Source organism: Oryx dammah, unplaced genomic scaffold (assembly GCF_014754425.2).
Source record: "Oryx dammah isolate SB20612 unplaced genomic scaffold, SCBI_Odam_1.1 HiC_scaffold_2, whole genome shotgun sequence".
Classification (NCBI taxonomy): Eukaryota; Metazoa; Chordata; class Mammalia; order Artiodactyla; family Bovidae; genus Oryx; species Oryx dammah.
The window spans coordinates 17,238,314-17,255,498 of NW_024070186.1; positions in this window are offsets into that span (position 1 = coordinate 17,238,314).

The window sequence follows — 17,185 nt, forward strand, 5'->3', positions numbered from 1 at the left end:
CATCCAACCATCTCATCCTCTGTCGTCCCCTTCTCCTCCTACCCTCAATCTTTCCCAGCCTCAGGGTCTTTTCAAATAACCTCTATATCCATTAGCTATAACCTTGGCTACTTACAGTCTCACTTTTCTTCCAGCTCTTCACATGCAAAATGGGAGATGTTCAAGGATGTACCTCAAGACCACTTGCACATCATTCAAATCAGCCCTTGAACAATGGCTGATCCAGGTACACACTCACTGTCATTCCTGCTTTGGGAAGAGCCTCAGGGACCACTTTAAATTCTGATGAAATCTGTGTATTCCCCCCCACCCTTCGCCCACTACAAAAATGCACATGGACCTCCTGTAGCCATCCCTGGATTCCAAAAGCACTCATGGATCCAGGTTACAAAGGTCCACTGTCCGTGGGGATGTCCTGTCCTCCAAGCATTTGGAATCAGAGGTCTGGAACTCCAGAGACTAGTCCAGTCCAGAGCAGAGTGCTTGGGAGTCAACAGCATATTTTTGTACACACTTGAGAGCATAAGAGATAACCCCAGGGAACAGGAAGTGTACCAAGCTGGGCAGGAGCTCAGAAGAAGAATTCACTCCATGGGCAATGCAAGGGGCCAGCAAAGTGAAGAAGACAGAACCCCCAAAAGCAAAGAACTTCACACAGCCCTGGACCACCCAAATTTTAGTCCTTGCTAGGTCATGTTGGGGCTTCCCTGTTGGCTCAGTGGTAAAGAATCTGCTTGCCAATGCAGGAGGCATGGGTTGGATCCCTGGATCATGAAGATCCCCTAGAGAAGGAAATAGCAACCAACTCCAGTGTTCTTGCCTGGAGAATCCCAGGGACGGGGGAACCTGGTGGGCTGCTGTCTATGGGGTCGCACAGAGTCAGACACGACTGAAGTGACTTAGCAGCAACAGCAGCAGGTCATGTTGGGGCTTTCCTGGTGGTGCAGTGGTAAAGAATCCACTTGTCAATGCAGGAGGCTTGGGTTGGATCCCTGGGTCATGAAGATCCCCTAGAGAAGGAAATGGCAACCCACTCCAGTATTCTTGCCTGGAAAATCCCATGGACAAAGGAGCTTGGCAGGCCACAGTCCATGGAGTCCAAAAAGAGTCAGACACAACTTAGGGACTAAACCACCACCACCACCAGATCACGTCAGGAATGCAAACCAACACGATGAAAGCTTGCAAGCAATCATTTCAACTTTTCAGTGAACTACACTGTACCATCAGATCCTTCTGTCTTATTTAAAGGCTGAATTTTTTCTAGCTTGTTTCTCCAGCTGTTCAATTTAAATTTGTTCCTTTGTGTCCTCTCTAGAAATTATGTTTCCCAAACTATGGTTCATATTTAGAAATAAGATTATTTTTATGATTTATGAATTTATTTATGAGAGTTTTACAAGCATAGGAAAATAGCATGCAGTTATATACTTTTAGCAAATTGACTTTATATTGAAAAGAACAAAAATGACAGGAAACTGTGGGGAGTCTGGAAAATCCCATGCATGTGATCCTCAGATTTGGGGAGATTCCAGTGGGTGTGGTTGGTGGACAGAGAGCAGTGGTCCTATGCATTGGTTCTTCTGCTCCACTTTGGGCCTCAGTTTCAGAGAACAAACTGGGAAGGAAGGAAAGACAGAGGAATTGATGAAGGAAGAAAGTAAGGAAGGAAAGGAGGAAGCAAGAGGAAGGAAGAATGGATGGAAGGAAGGGAAAGATGAGGCAGGAAGAAGAGATGATACAGAGAAGCAGGGGATGAAGACATCTGTTTACAAGCCTTGGACTCAGTTCGATATTGAGATTTGTGGGGTTACCTCAGCACCAAATTTCAAGTTGGTGTCCATGAGGGTTTTTTAAAAATAATTTATTTATTTTTGGTTGAACTTTTCATTGCTGCAAGGTCTTTTTCTAACTGTGGCAAGTGGAGGCTACTCTTGGTTGCCATGTGCAGGCTTCTCATTGTGGTGGCTTCTGTTGTGTACACAGGCTCTAGGTTCAGTAGTTTGGGCACACCAGCTTAGTTGCTCCGTGGCATGTGGGATCTTCCAGGACCAGGTTTTGAACCTATGTTCCCTACATTGGCAGGCAGATTCTTCTCCACTGCACCACTAGGGAAGACTGCCATGAGTTTTTAGTTTTGCTGTTCTAGTTGCTCTGTGTGTTCTTAATGAATTTAAGGGGTTTCCAAAACCATGCTGTCCCTCTTCCATCTTTTTCTTTGTGTCTTCTTCGACAAACATTTTCAGGATGGTTTGGTGATGGAAGTAAGTGCCACTGTTAATTAGACATCCTTCCTGGACACACCCTGGTAAACTCTTCATTAAAACCTACAGAAAATCTAGGGACCACTGTTTATTACTCTATGCATCACTGGTGGCACAGAGAGGGATGCAGCATTGAAAATCAAAGACACTGATTAGTGAATAAAAAGGTATTTTGGCCCTGAATCTCAGTCTGAAGTTTAAGATAAACGCCCACAGTACAACCTGTACCTCTGTGTCTTGACACTTCAAACTAGGGTGAGTAATGAGTGCCTCATCCACCTAAAGAACAAGAACCCAATCTTAACCATATTTTCATCCCTGACACAAAGACATAATTTTTTAATGTATTAATTAAGTGGAAGAAAAATGCTTAAGTTCTGAGGCTCATCAACTGAGAGTCCTATGAAATACTTTTCTTTGTAGCACAAAATCCAGGCAGCCTATATTGAGTTCAATTGAGTTCAATCATCAACAGCCAATGACTGAATCTGCCATGCCTATGTAATCAAACCTCCATAAAAAAACAGCTAGACAATGAGGTTCAGAGAACTTCAAAGTTGAGGGACACATCAAGATGCTGGAGAGGCAATGAGCCCAGAGAGGACACGGAAGTTCCGTGTATCCCTCACCTCCCTACCACAACACACTCTGTTCTGTGCCACTCTTCCAAGGGGATGTCTCTGACTCCTTTATAATAAAACAGTAACAGTGAGCAAGGCATACCCAGTGGCACTTGTGGTAAAGAACCCTCCTGCCAACACAGGAGACATGAGAGATGCGGGTTCAATCCCTGGGTCAGGAAGATCCCCTGGAGAAGGAAATGACTATCCACTCTAGTATTCTTGCCTGGAGAATCCCATGGACAGAGGAGCCTGGTGAGCTACAGTCCATGGGGTCACAAACAGTCGGACATGACTGAAGTGATTTAGTGCACATAGAATAGTAAGAGAAGTGGTTTTCTGACACCCATGATTCATTCTAGAAAATTATTGAAATGGAAAGGGAAAGGAATTTGTGGGAACCCCAGCTTCATAGACAAGGGCTGTGAGCATGGCTTAATAAACACATTTGGTCTTTATCCTTTCTTGGCATAGAGATCCTAAAATCCTTGGGATGTCCTGAATGATGGAAGTGTATTTTGTTATTCATAAGAAGCCCCTGCTTTTTAATATGCTATCTAGGTTTGTCATAGTTTTTCTTCCAAGGAGCAAGCATCTTTTAATTTCATGGCTGCAGTCACCATTTGCAGTGATTTTGGAATCCAAAAAAAAATACACTCTCCCACTATTTCCATTGTTTTTCCATCTATTTGCCATGAAGTGATGGGACTGGATGCCATGATCTTGTTTTCTGAACGCTGAGTTTTAAGCCAACTTTTTCACTCTCCTCTTTCATTTGCATCAAGAGGCTCTTTAGTTCTTCTTTACTTTCTTCCATGAGGGTGGTATAATCTGCATATATAAGGTTATTGATATTTCTCTCAGCAATCTTGATTCCAGCTTGTGCTTCATCCAGTCCAGCATTTTGCATGATGGTCTCTGCATATAAGTTAAATAAGCAGAGTGACAATATACAGCCTTGATGTACTCCTTTCCCAATTTGGAGCCAGTCTGTTGTTCCATGTCCAGTTCTAACTTGCTTCTTGACCTGCATACGGATTTCTCAGGAGGCAGGTCAGTTGGTCTGGTATGCCCATCTCTTGAAGAATTTTCCACAGTTTGCTGTGATCCACACAGTCAAAAGCTTTGGCATAGTCAATAAAGCAGAAGTAGATGTTTTCTGTAACTCTCACTTTTTCAATGATTCAATAGATGTTGGCAATTTGATCTCTGGTTCCTCTACCTTTTCTAAATCCAGCTTGAACACCTGGAATTTCACAGTTCATGCACTGTTGAAGTCTGCTTGGAGAATTTTGAGTATTACTTTGCTAGCATGTGAGATGAGTGCAACTGTGCAGTACTTTGAGCATTCTTTGGCATTGCCTTTCTATGGGATTGGAATAAAAATTGACCTTTTCAAGTCCTGTGGCCTCTGCTGAGTTTTCCAAATTTGCTGGCATATTGAGTGCAGCACTTTCACAGCATCATCTTTCAGGATTTGAAATAGCTAAGCTGGAATTTCATCACTTCCACTAGCTTTGTTCGTAGTGATGTTTCCTAAGGCCCACTTGACTTTGCATTTTAAGATGTCTGGCTCCAGGTGAGTTATCACACGATTGTGGTTAAAAGATGCTTGCTCCTTGGAAGAAAAGTTATGACTAACCTAGACAGCATATTAAAAAGCAGAGACATTACTTTGCCAGCAAAGGTCTGTCTAGTAAAAGCTATGGTTTTCCCAGTAGTCATGTATAGATGTGAGAGTTGGACTATAAAGAAAACTGAACGCCAAAGAACTGATACTTTTGAACTGTGGTATTAGAGAAGACTCTTGAGAGTCCCTTGGACTGCAAGGAGATCCAACCAGTCCATCCTAAAGGAAATCAGTCCTGAATATTGATTGGAAGGACTGATGCTGAAGCTGAAACTCCAATACTTTGGCCATCTGATGGGAAGAGCTGACTCATTTGAAAAGACCCTGATGCTGGGAAAGATTGAAGGTAGGAGGAGACAGGGCTGACAGAGGATGAGATGGTTGGATGGCTTCACTGACTCGATGAACATGAGTTTGAGTAAGCTCCAGGAGTTGGTGATGTACAGGGAAGCCTAGTGTGCTGCAGTCCATGGGGCTGCACAGAGTCAGACACAACTGAGTGACTGAACTGAACTGAAGAAGCCCCTTATGATCAAATGGAGTTTATGCTAATGAGGTGACTTAGGGTGGGGGCGCTAGGTGGCCTCTAATGGGGCTGGTCACCAGAAAGACCAAGGGATGAGAGGGTTGGAACTGAGCCCCCTACATAGACTTCCAGAAAAGGGGAAGTGTGGCTGGAGGCTGAGCTCTAAAAACTCTTGAACAGTAAGATTTGATGAGCTTCTGGGTGAGGAGAACATCCATATGGAGATGCTGCAAAAGTGGCAGAACCAGAGACATCAGGGAAGCTCAGCACAAACCTCCAGTACCAGACCCTATGCTTCTCCTCCATTCAGCTGTTCTTAAGTTGAATACTTTATAATAAGTCAAGAAACAAGTGAATCTCTTAGTCCTTTGAGCCTTCTAGCAAATTACAGACCTATGGAGGGAGTCTTAGGAACCCACGATGGACAGCTAATCAGTCCAAGGACTGGCAATCTGGGCTTGGGATTAGCATCTGAAGTGGAGGCAGTCTTGGAGGCTGACCCCTGTGGGCTCTCTGCTAACTCTAAGGATCAGTGTCAGGATTCAATTGAACTGTAGGACATTCCACTGGTTTCCTCAGAAAACTGAGGGATCGCTTGGTGTGAAAACCCTACATGATTGGCATCAGAAGTGTTGTGAGTAAAAACAGTTCAAGCATCCTGGAGAGATCTGTGTGTACACAGGAGGAGAAGGGGATGACAGAGGATGGGACGGTTGAATGACATCACCAACTCAATGGCCATGAGTTTGAGAAAACTCCAAGAGATAGTGAAGGACAGGGAAGCCTGGGTTGCTTCAGGCCATGGTGTGGCAAAGAGTTGGACGTGACTGAGCAAGTAACAACAACAGACCCCAGAGTTTTGCATTTATAGGCAAAATATGAAGGGGTCAATCTCCATGTGACTGAGTTTTTATGGTGAAAACTCCTGGGGGAATCACTGTGCTCAATTATGTAAAATGTATTTTCACATCTAGGATGTTTCAATTCTCCATTGAGTGAGTAAAGTCACTCAGTCGTGTCCGATTCTTTGTGACCCCAAGGACTGTAGCCTATCAGGCTCCTCTGTCCATGGAATTTTCCAGGCAAGAGTACTGGAGTGGGTTGCCATTTCCTTCTCCAAGGGATCTTTCCAACCCAGTTCTCCATTAAGATCCTAGAATTCTGCTCTCCTTTTTTTCATTTTTTTGTTAGGATTTTTTTTTTTTTTTTGGAAGTGGGTTTTTGAGTGTTGCACTGAGATGGATTTTTACTGAAGGGCATTATCATTGTCTAAGTAAGAATTAGACAAAAATCGACCCTGAAGGTGATCTGGTCCAATGTCTATACTTCAGATACAAAGACTCTGAGGCTCATAATTGGAGGCCTTTCAACAATTCAGCAAACTGAAACCATACACATTGGACTGGGGTTTAAGCCCCCCATATTTCATTGAGATTGCACACCTGGTCTCAGGACCTGCTGAAGTTCAAGTTCTTTATGTCTTAGTGCAGAACAAATTCAGCAAGAGGCAAAGTGATAGGTTAAAAGTGGATTTATTGAGAGAGACACACACTCCCCAGATAGAGTGTGGGCCATCTCAGAAGGCCAGAAGCCCCAGCATAAGGATTGTTAGTTTTTATAAAGCTCAGTTACTTCATAGGCTAATGAGTGGGAGGACTGTTCCAACTATTTGGGAGAAGGGGAGGGGATTTCCAGGAATTGGGTCACTTCCCTCTTCTTGGCCTTTTACGGTTGGCCTCCAAACTGTCCTGGCTCCTGTGAGTGTGTCACTTATATGATAAGGTATCACAATGAGCACATAATGAGGTTCAAGGTCCACTGGAAGATGAATCCTCCACCATTTTGGACCTAATTGGTTCTAACCAGTTTATGTCCCAGTCTCAACAGCCATGTCATTCTTTTAAAGGTTGTGCCATGCCCCCTTCCCTCCTATTTCAAAACTAGTTTATGGCAGAGCCAGACTTAAGACTCAGGCAGCCTGACTCTCAGTCCAGGTAATCTTATTTAAGACTGTGAACAAGTGAGTGATAGTCGCTCAGTCAGGTCTGACTCCTTGCAACCCCATGGACTGTAGCCTGCCAGGCTCCTCTGTCTGTGGGATTTTCCAGGCAAGAATACTGAAGTGGGTTGTCATTTCCTTCTCCTAGGGATCTTCCTGACCCAGGGATTGAATACAGATCTGCTGCATTGCATGAAGATTCTTTACCATCTAAGCCATCAGGGAAACCTATTTAAGACTGTAGCTCTCAGTTAAAAAGAAAAACAAAAAACAGTATAACACTTAAGGAATTGCTGTGATTAAAAAAAAAAAAGAAAGAAAAGAACTTTTTTCAGACAAGCTCAGGAAGCAGAGACTGTGATATTTAACATGTTGATTTCAAGGGAAGGCTGGTAGGTCAAGACATGTTTCTTAAAATCCCGATTAAAAACTGGAAAATTAACAAGTCATTGCCTTTTTCTTCAGAGTTCTTTCCTTCTGCTTTATCTGATTATGAAAAACAGACAACTTTCAGTTCTATACCTTTTGATATCTACATACTTAATTAGGCTCAATGACAATAGTTCTGATCTATACAATTAAGTTCAGTTCAGTTCAGTCACTCAGTCATGTCCGACTCTTTGCGACCCCATGGACTGCAGCACACCAGGCCTCCCTGTCCATCACCAGCTCCCGGAGTTAACCCAAACTCATGCCCATTGAGTCGATGATGCCATCCAGCCATCTCATCCTCTGTTGTCTCCTTCTCCTCTTTCCCTCAATCTTCCCCAGCATCAAGGTCTTTTCTAATGAGTCAGCTCTTTGAATCAGGTGGCCAGAGTATTGGAGTTTCAGCTTGAACATCAGTCCTTCAATGAACACCCAGGACTGATCTCCTTTAGAATGGACTGGTCCATACAACAGGGATCTCCAAGATTTTCTGCAAAGTGTCTCACTTATTTGAAGGACCTAGTTAATGTGTTGTAAGTATTCGTTTCTTTATACTGAAGCTTTTCATATTGGGTTCCTATATTGTTAACTGAATAACAGTAAATGAAAACCAGAGCATTTAATGGTCGGAATAAAACTGGTAACCACATCTAGAAGATGTTTGAAAGCTCAGCAGATGTGGTGTAGGGGGCAGTGCCGGTGAAGGAGAGAAGATGGCTTTCTTTAATTCCCTTAATGGATGTGGCAATTTGTTTCTTCTAGTCAAGAATCAGCATAAATTAGTTGCCTATAACAATGGCCAGCCATCGGAATTAATTCTTGGTTACCATGTACTTATTTCCTAAATGGAAAATGTCTATTAGCATGAATATTCAAGTGGCACTGCAGGCCATTAAAACTCCATTTGTTCTACAAATAGAGCACTTGATAATTTTGGACCCAGCCTCTTTTAAGTAGCATCAACAGAAACTTCTAGATCTTCAAAATCAGTCTTTTAGTTCACAATAAGAGATAGGATTGTATCCATTTGCTGGAAGACTTAGCCTGTAGAGCTGAGAATTTCATCTCAATTTCTTCCTTATTTCTCAGGATCATTAGACTCTGCACTGTATCATAAATTCCAATTTTATGTTAGCAGTCAGAGGAGCCTGGACCAAATTGGTTGTTTCCTGGGACTTAGTGGAGTGGCCATTTGGAAATGGTCAGTGTGTTTCTCAAACTCTGCCAAAAATTTTATAGCTTCAAAGAATTGCTTCTGCTAACAGAAGCTTTGTGCTGCAATAGACGAAGGAAATTCACTGCCAGCCATAGAGTTCAGAATGTAAAAAACTGAACCCCTGGAGAAAGGGCACAGATTTTCCAAGTGGGCTATAAAGCCATTACAATGGATTTCCTTTTGTGTTTTCCTCTATTGTGATCTGGTTACCATTTTCTAAGAGGAGTTTGCCTAGGAGAGGTGGGGAAGAAGAAGGAAAAATGGATCTCTCTGACAGCTAGAGGAAAAGCATGGGTTAATCACAGTGCACTCCTCCCCTGGGACTCAGAAAGAAGGATATTCCCCACCCTTTACGGTCAGTATGTAAATTAATAAAATGTATGAATCTTCAGTATTCAACATCAGGCAAGCATGAAGGTGTGCCTGATTATGAAGGAGAGAGTAGTGCTTAGAAGTTTGTCAAAGGAGCACCCCATTACAATTTGGGATATGGCTGTGGCATCTGTACTCCCACCCCAGTGGCCTTTCTCATCTCATCTTCTAAAACACCTGCCAATAAAGTGGGATTTTTCTCAAGAAGAGCCATAGATATTTTATGCTAAAACATCTACCTGAAAGGAACCAGCCACACAAACACAACAAGGATGATCATGATCACGGAGTGCCTTGTACACCCCAGGCACTGTGCTAGGAGTTTATGCATGGTATTGCTTTACATTTAATCTGCATAAATGATGCTACTCTCCATACTTAGATGAAGAACTGAGGCTAAGATAAGTCAAGAGACTTCTTCCAAGTCAGGCATAACCAGAAAATGACTTAGCTTGTGTTTGGACTTCCCTCAGTACTCTTGCCTGGCAAATCCCATGGACGGATGGAGGAGCCTGGTCCATGGGGTCACTAGGAGTTGGATGTGACTGAGCGACTTCACTTTCACTTTTCATTTTCATGCATTGGAGAAGGAAATGGCATCCCACTCCAGTGTTCTTGCCTGGAGAATCCCAGGGACGGGGGAGCCTGGTGGGCTGCCGTCTCTGGGGTCGCACAGGGTCAGACACGACTGAAGGGACTTAGCAGTAGCAGCAGCAGCAGCAGTCTCACTCCAAAGACAAGGGTCTCTTTTTTAAAAAAATATGTGATACTGTCCTGAAAAAGGGAAGCCCAGCATGCTGCAGTCCATGGGGTCATAGAGAGCCAGACATGACTGAGCAACTGAACTGAACTGTCCTGAAAAAAAATGAGAATAATGATGGCATCAGTTTGTTGTTTCTCACTAAGGAAGATAACACTCATATGAGTAAACATCCAACAGGTGAGCTTCATGGATAATACGAGCAGAGATTTAAATCTGAACAAAATACAGACAAAGCCTAATGGCCACCACTCATTTCTTCATTTATCACACCTTTATTGAGTGCTTGTTACCTGTCAGACACTGAGGATAGGAACTGGATATTCCATCCCCAACAATGAACATGAAAGACAAGGCACCATCCCCATGAAAGCTTTGTTCTTGAAAGGAATGTGGAAGCAAAAAAAACAAAACAAAACAAAACAAATAAATATACATCCTGATTTCAGGTCAGGATGGATCTTTATAGTGTTTATTTGGATCAGCTCTGAGACAAGTCCACTGTAAGTGAGGATCCCCAAGGCCAGGATGATAGACCCATAGAAGACTGCTAGGTCTCTGACTGGGCCAGTCATATTCATTGACATCCAGGAATAGAAAAGCTCCAGAATGTATCAATAGTTCATCCTAAGAGAGGATTTGCATCTTCACAGTGTCTTGTTGCAAAGCCTCCCTTTGTTTTTTTTTTTTTTTTTAATAGTACTAAACATTTATTTTTATTTTTATTTTTACTTTATTTTGCTTTACAATACTGTATTGGTTTTGCGACATATATACATGAATCCACCACGGGTGTACATGAGTTCCCAATCATGAACCCCCCTCCCACCTCCCACCCCATATCATCTCTCTGGATCATCCCCGCACACCAGCCCCAAGCATCCTGTATCCTGTATCGAACACAGACTGGCGATTTGTTTCTTGGATTCTAAGCGCCCTTTTCCCCTTGGTTGGGCTCTTTCCCTGTGTTCTGTGCTATTGTGGTTGCTACACTTTTCCATCTGCTTCTCTCAACCTTCCCCTTTCTCTTCCTGTCCTCGCCCCTCCCCATCTTCTCATCAGTCCCTGCTGACCCTGACCCTCTTAATAGGGGAGGGTGGGCTGCTCTGCCAGCCCCTCCCATCCCATCAGAATTAACAGCAGTAGCAAGTCCACAGGAGAAGGCAATGGCACCCCACTCCAGTACTCTTGCCTGGCAAATCCCACGGATGGAGGGGCCTGGTGGGCTGCAGTCCATGGGGTCGCTAGGAGTCAGACACAACTGAGTGACTTCATTTTCACTTTTCACTTTCATGCATTGGAGAAGGAAATGGCAACCCACTCCAATATTCTTGCCTGGAGAATCCCAGGGACGGGGGAGCCTGGTGGGCTGCCGTCTATGGGGTCGTACAGAGTTGGACACGACTGAGGCGACTTAGCAGCAGCAGCAAGTCCACATGCTGGGGTTTGAAGGACAAGGAGCAGTCACCTCTGACCTCAAAAGTCTTGCTCATTCATTCTCAAGGAAGCTAAAATGCCATTATTCAAGTCTAATTCTTAGGGATTTTTACCTCACCAAAACCCTTTTGTTAAGTGAGAAATTGTCTGAGTGGTACCACCTAATTCAAGGTTTGCCCCCAAGTCCCAATTTTTATGTGCAAATACTAAAAATGTCTTTTTATTCAGTTCATGGGATTCTCATGGCAAGTATACTGGAGCAGTTTGCCATTCCCTCCTCCAGTGAATCATGATTTTTCAAAACTCTCCACTATGACCCGTCCATCTTGGGTAGCCCTGCCTGCAGAGCATGGCTTATAGCTTCATTGGGTTATGCAATCCCCATTGCCGCCACAAGGCAGTGATCCATGAAGGGGACAATAAAGAAGGCAGAGCACCCCAAAACTGATACTTTCAAACTGTGGTGCCAGAGAAGACTTTTAAGAGTCCCTTGGACAGCAAGGAAATCAAGCCAGTCAATCTTAAAGGAAATCAACCGTGAACAGTGATTGGAAGGACTTGTGCTGAAGCTAAAGCTCCAATACTTTGGCCACCTGATATGAAGAGCCTACTTATTGGAAAAGACCCTGATGCTGGGAAACATTGAGGGCAGGAGGAGAAGTGGGAAACAGAGGAAGAGATGGTTGAATGGCATCACTGTCTCAATGGACATGAGTTTGAGCAAATTCCGGGAGAGAGTGGAAGACAGGGGAGCCTGGCGTGCTGCAGTCTATGGGGGAGCAAAGAGTCAGACATGACTTATCGATTGAACAACAATAAAGAAACTAAGGTATTGGGTGGTGCTAAGACAACTCTGTGGAGCCTGGTGGGCTGCCGTCTATGGGGTCGCACAGAGTCAGACATGACTGAAGCGACTTAGCAGCAGCAGCAGCAGCAAGACAACTCTAACCCCAGCCATCTTTCTGTCAGTTCTTCAGGAAACCCACATGCCATTGACTGACATGAATCTTGCAGGTCTGTAAAGCTTCCCAGGTTTCAGAAATTCTGTATTAAAATGTTGCTTACTTAACATGTTAAAAGGTTTAGTAGATATTAGTATTCCAAACATAACATCCAGCAAAATATCAAGAACCTATAGGCATGAAATTCCATGTAGGTACCTGAGAGCAAGATGCAGAATATAGGGTGGGGGCCAAGGCAGGAGGCATGTGAAACAAAGGTCTCCTATGAATATTTTTTGTCACACACTCATGCACACACACACACATAGCAAAAGGCTTTTAAACCCAAAACCATGCCTTCCATTTTCTCCAAGAGCTGAACGTGCCTTTATGATGGTTCCATAGTTTTTAATGACTCACAAAAACCTATGAATCTTTAATAAGCAATTGATGCATTGAGCCCAGATGCAAGCTCCCTGGGAGATATTTACCGAGGCTGTTGTTAGGTTTTCCTAATTAGAGTACAGACCTCCCGCTTGCGCCATGCCTCTTTTATGTGAAATCACCCCACAAATTCAGTTCAACTGGCACTTCTGTTTATCCACAGACCATCAGCAGAAGTTAGCTGAAATAATTTGAAAAGGCAGCTATGTGCTCCTGGCAAAAAAAAAAATGAAAAAAAAAATCAGCATTTCATGGCTTTCAGCTAGACTAAGCTAAAAATATATGGGGAGGCAGGAATTTCATTCAGTTTGAAGTTGACTGTACATGTTATCTCAAGGCAGCAAGATCCTGGGGAAAGGTCTCCAGAGTCAGGAGCACTTTGGGTGGAGGGATAGGGACACCAAGAGCAGTTGTGTGGTTTGACTCCATGGACATCCCAGGAGCTGTACATACAGGGCTGAAAAGAAGGGGACCCTCTCCTGGGAGAGGAAGTACATTCTTTGGGGTGTATTAAAGGAGATGCTCCAGGCTAGAGGTGGCCCAAATGGCAGATATTCTGGGTTCATGCCTTCAGACAGACATAGGAAGCTGGCCAAACCCTGGGCCATCTGTACTCACCGCCACAGTGTATTTGAGAAAAAAAACAGGATTCCTGAATGTTGGGAATAGGTAACAAACTCATCAGTAAATGGAACATTCTGGAAACCCACTCAGTTAAGCATTTTATTGGATTTTTGTTTTTTAAGCACACATGCTAAATAACAAATCTGAATAATTATATAGATAATGGTCATCAACAGAATAGAAAATTTCATATCGAAAGACATACTCAGAAATAAGGTCACAGGCAAGGCTGAAGAAAAGCCTAGGTCCCCCAGAGAGGTCCAGAAGCTAAAGGGTAGTTGTAAAATAAAAGGATGTCAAATTGACGTGTGCAGCTGGGGACTTCCCTGGTGGTCCAGTGGTTAAGACTGCACCTTCCAGTGCAGGGGGTGTGGGTTTGATTCCTGGTCGGGGAATTAAGATCTCACAGCCTCTCAGCCAAAACATAAAACAGAAGTGATATTGTAATGAATTCAGTAAAGACTTTTTAAATGGTCCATCAAAAAAAAAAAAAAAATGTGTGGCTTGACCAAAAAATATAAGGAAGTTAAAGTCTATTTCAAGTGACCCAAAAAACTGAGGGGCACTGATGACCAGAATTGACCATCGTTTTCCGTGCAGATTCAGACAGGGAATTCAGCAGGAAGTCTCAGTGGTACGGTTAACCCACAAATGGATTTTCAGTGGCCTATAATATCAGACCCAACATTTACCCTTTCACTTCTTCAGGAACTCTTAGTACATCTTTGTGAGTCTTGAAAGCTAATCTCTTTCTCTGAGTTATCTCATCAGAGGCCCTGACCCACAGTGAAATAGCTTCTATATCAAAGTCCCAGAGATGCTTGGAAGAATGGGAATGTGAAAATGAAAGTCGCTCAGTCGTGTCTGACTCTTTGTGACCCCATGGACTGTAGCCTACCAGGCTCCCCCATCCATGGAATTTTCCAGGCAAAAGCACTGGAGTAGGTTACCATTTCCTTCTACAGGGGATCTCCCTGACACAGGAATTGAACCCAAGTCTCCCGCATTGTGGGCAAATGCTTTACGATCTGAGCCACCAAGAATGAGAGGCAGTCTTAAAAGAGGGAGCAAATACTTTGCAAAAAAAGTGTACCCCAAATCAATCAATCCTAAAGGAAATAAGCCCTAAATATTCATTGGAAGGACTGATGCTGAAGCTGAAACTCCAATACTTTGGCCCCCTGATGCAAAGAGCCAGCTCATTGGAAAAGACCCTGATGCTGGGAAAGATTGAGAGCAGGAGGAAAAGGGGACAACAGAAGATGAGGTGGTTAGATAGCATCACGGACTGAATGGACATGAGTTTGAGCAAACTCTGGGTGACAGTGCTTCCCTGGTGGTTCAGATGGTAAAGAATCCACCTGCAATATAGGAGACCTGAGTTTGATCCCTGGGTTGGGAAGACCCCTGGAGAAGGAAATGAAACTCCTTTCAACTCTATGGACTGTAGCCCGCCAGGCTCCTCTGCCCATGGAATTTTCCAGGCAAGAATACTGGAGTGGGTTGCCATCTCCTTCTCCATTTCATCTTTTTAAAAGGAACATTACTTGACAAATTAACTTTCAACTTGATTTTTGAGAGCCTGGTATACCTTCAATTAAAAGGTCATCTACCCTGGCTATTGGAGAAGGAAATGCCAACCCACTCCAGTGTTCTTGCCTGGAGAATACCACAGACAGAAGAGCCTGGAGGGCTACAGTCTATGGGGTCTCAAAGAGTCGGACATGTCTGAGTGACTAAACAGCAACCCTGCCTATGCCAGTCTGTAGCAAATGTCTCCACATAAAAGGCTTTCTCAGCAATTCCAATATTTTGTTTGCACAGATAAAAGCTGTTTTAGAACACAAAGGTCATATTTTCAGCAATTTATCTTTTAAAAGGAGGCATTCTGGGTGTCTTTTTTTTTTTTTACTTTTTTTTTTTTTTTTAATGAAACCATCCAGAATAGATTGAAAAAAAACCTTTAAATGGCCAGTAGATAGATGACGACTTGGGAAAGCCCCTTTCCCTAAACCTCTTTGGCACAAGTAAAAAGCTGCCATCTTTGACCATTGCCTGGAAAGTTGATTTGGGTTTTCTATTCTCTTAAGTGTGACAGCACCCACTTATGGTGGACCTACTGTGTGCCTGGCACTTTCCCTTGCTCAGTTCCTAACCTTCATAGCAATCCCAGGGAATAGATCCTCCGTTCGACAGAGGAAACGAGGCTTGCAGATATTGAATCACTTGCTGGGTTGCAGACACAAAAGATGACACCAGACTCTTCTGGCTCCTACACCCTTGGCTCAGAATTCCCCACAAGAGCCACTAGAGTTGGTCCATCACATGCACTAAGTCTGGTGAAGATTTATTCCACCCAACTAGCTGAGTACTGAATATTAACGAATAACAAAAAATTTTCAAAAAAGAGGAAAAATGAGAACTTGGCCACTAGGAACTATTGATCTATAGTTCCCCTGTATGAGCTGCAGATTGACCAAAACCAGGTTCAAGCCTTAACTCTAAGCCTCATTTTTTTCTATCTGAAAATCAGGGTGGTAATAATAACAGTAACTGCCTCAAAGAGTTGTGAGGATCAGATGCATCTGTGCCTAGGAGGGTAATGCATACACAGCATTCAGCTCAGTGCCAACCAGTAAGAGCTCACTTAATGAATGCTAGTTATTCCTGCAGCAGTAAATGTCACAAGTAAAGATTCATTCATTTGGTCCTACAAACTTTAACGTCTTTGCAAGCTCACAGTAATAAATACAAATAGCTCTGCAGAGCTTGCATTCAGGCCATTCTTAGCCTTAATGACCCTGACAAACCTTAGTTGACCACCAACAAGAATAAGACTAAATGGCTCTGGGAGAGAGGAAGAGGCAATGTGGGATAGAAAGTAGGGGTGGGGAGGAGGCAGATGGGAGTGTTGGAAAGGCAGGGAGGTGAATGCCTAAGGCTAATCTCCCATTTCACAATTTTACCAGGAAATTTTACCAGTTCCTGGCCAGCCTAGGAACTACCTACTATTTTTAAAATCTGGATAATTCCATGCTGTTGATAACGAAGATAATAAAATAACAATAAAAGACAATGTTTGTCAAGTGTTTATTACAAGACCACTTCAGTGCTAAGAGTGTGTGTGTGTATGCTCAGTTGTGCCCGACTCTTTGCAATTCCATGGACTATAGCCTGCCAGTTTCCTCTGTCCACCGAGTTTTCTAGACAAGAATTCTGGAGTGGGTCCCCATTTCCTATTCCAAGGGATCTTCCCGACTCAGGAATCAAACCCGAATTTCCTCCATTGGTAAGGGGATTATTTTCCAGTGCGGCCCCTGGGAATCCCCCAGTGCTAAGTGGCTCCATAATAAATATAATATTCCTTTCATTGGTATTAATGCTGATTCCATTCTTTTCAAATTACTTTTGTTCATGACTCAGTTGCAGCACAGGAGTGAATAGCATTGGGGGTTTTGCTTACCAGGATTCCGAACACAACTCCTCTGGAGTGGAAATCCCCAAATTGTGTGACTCTTGGTGGACGGCCAGACTTGGGGTGCCACCCTGACTGCTGCTGAGTGGGCGTATAACCTCTACACAGCCAATAAGAAGCTCCTGGCCGAGTCTCTGCAACCAGGAGGGTAACCCAAAAAAGCCAGGATGGTGGGGAAAATTGCTCGCAGTGGCTGCCACACAAAGTCAGATATCAGGATGGTCTCTGCTCCCAAGGCATGTCAGTACTGGCATTTGGTGTCCAGGAGGGGCCACAGTGCCAGCAACAACGACCGTCTTGGAGGACCCTTGGCTCCAGCCTTGCTGCTCAGTCTTCCTAGGTCATTGTTCTTTCTCTGAGTCAAATTCTGCAGCCTTTCTTTCAGTTCTGGGAGATTCCTAGAGATTTTGAAAATTCCTCTCTGCTTCCTAGAGATTTTGAAAATTCA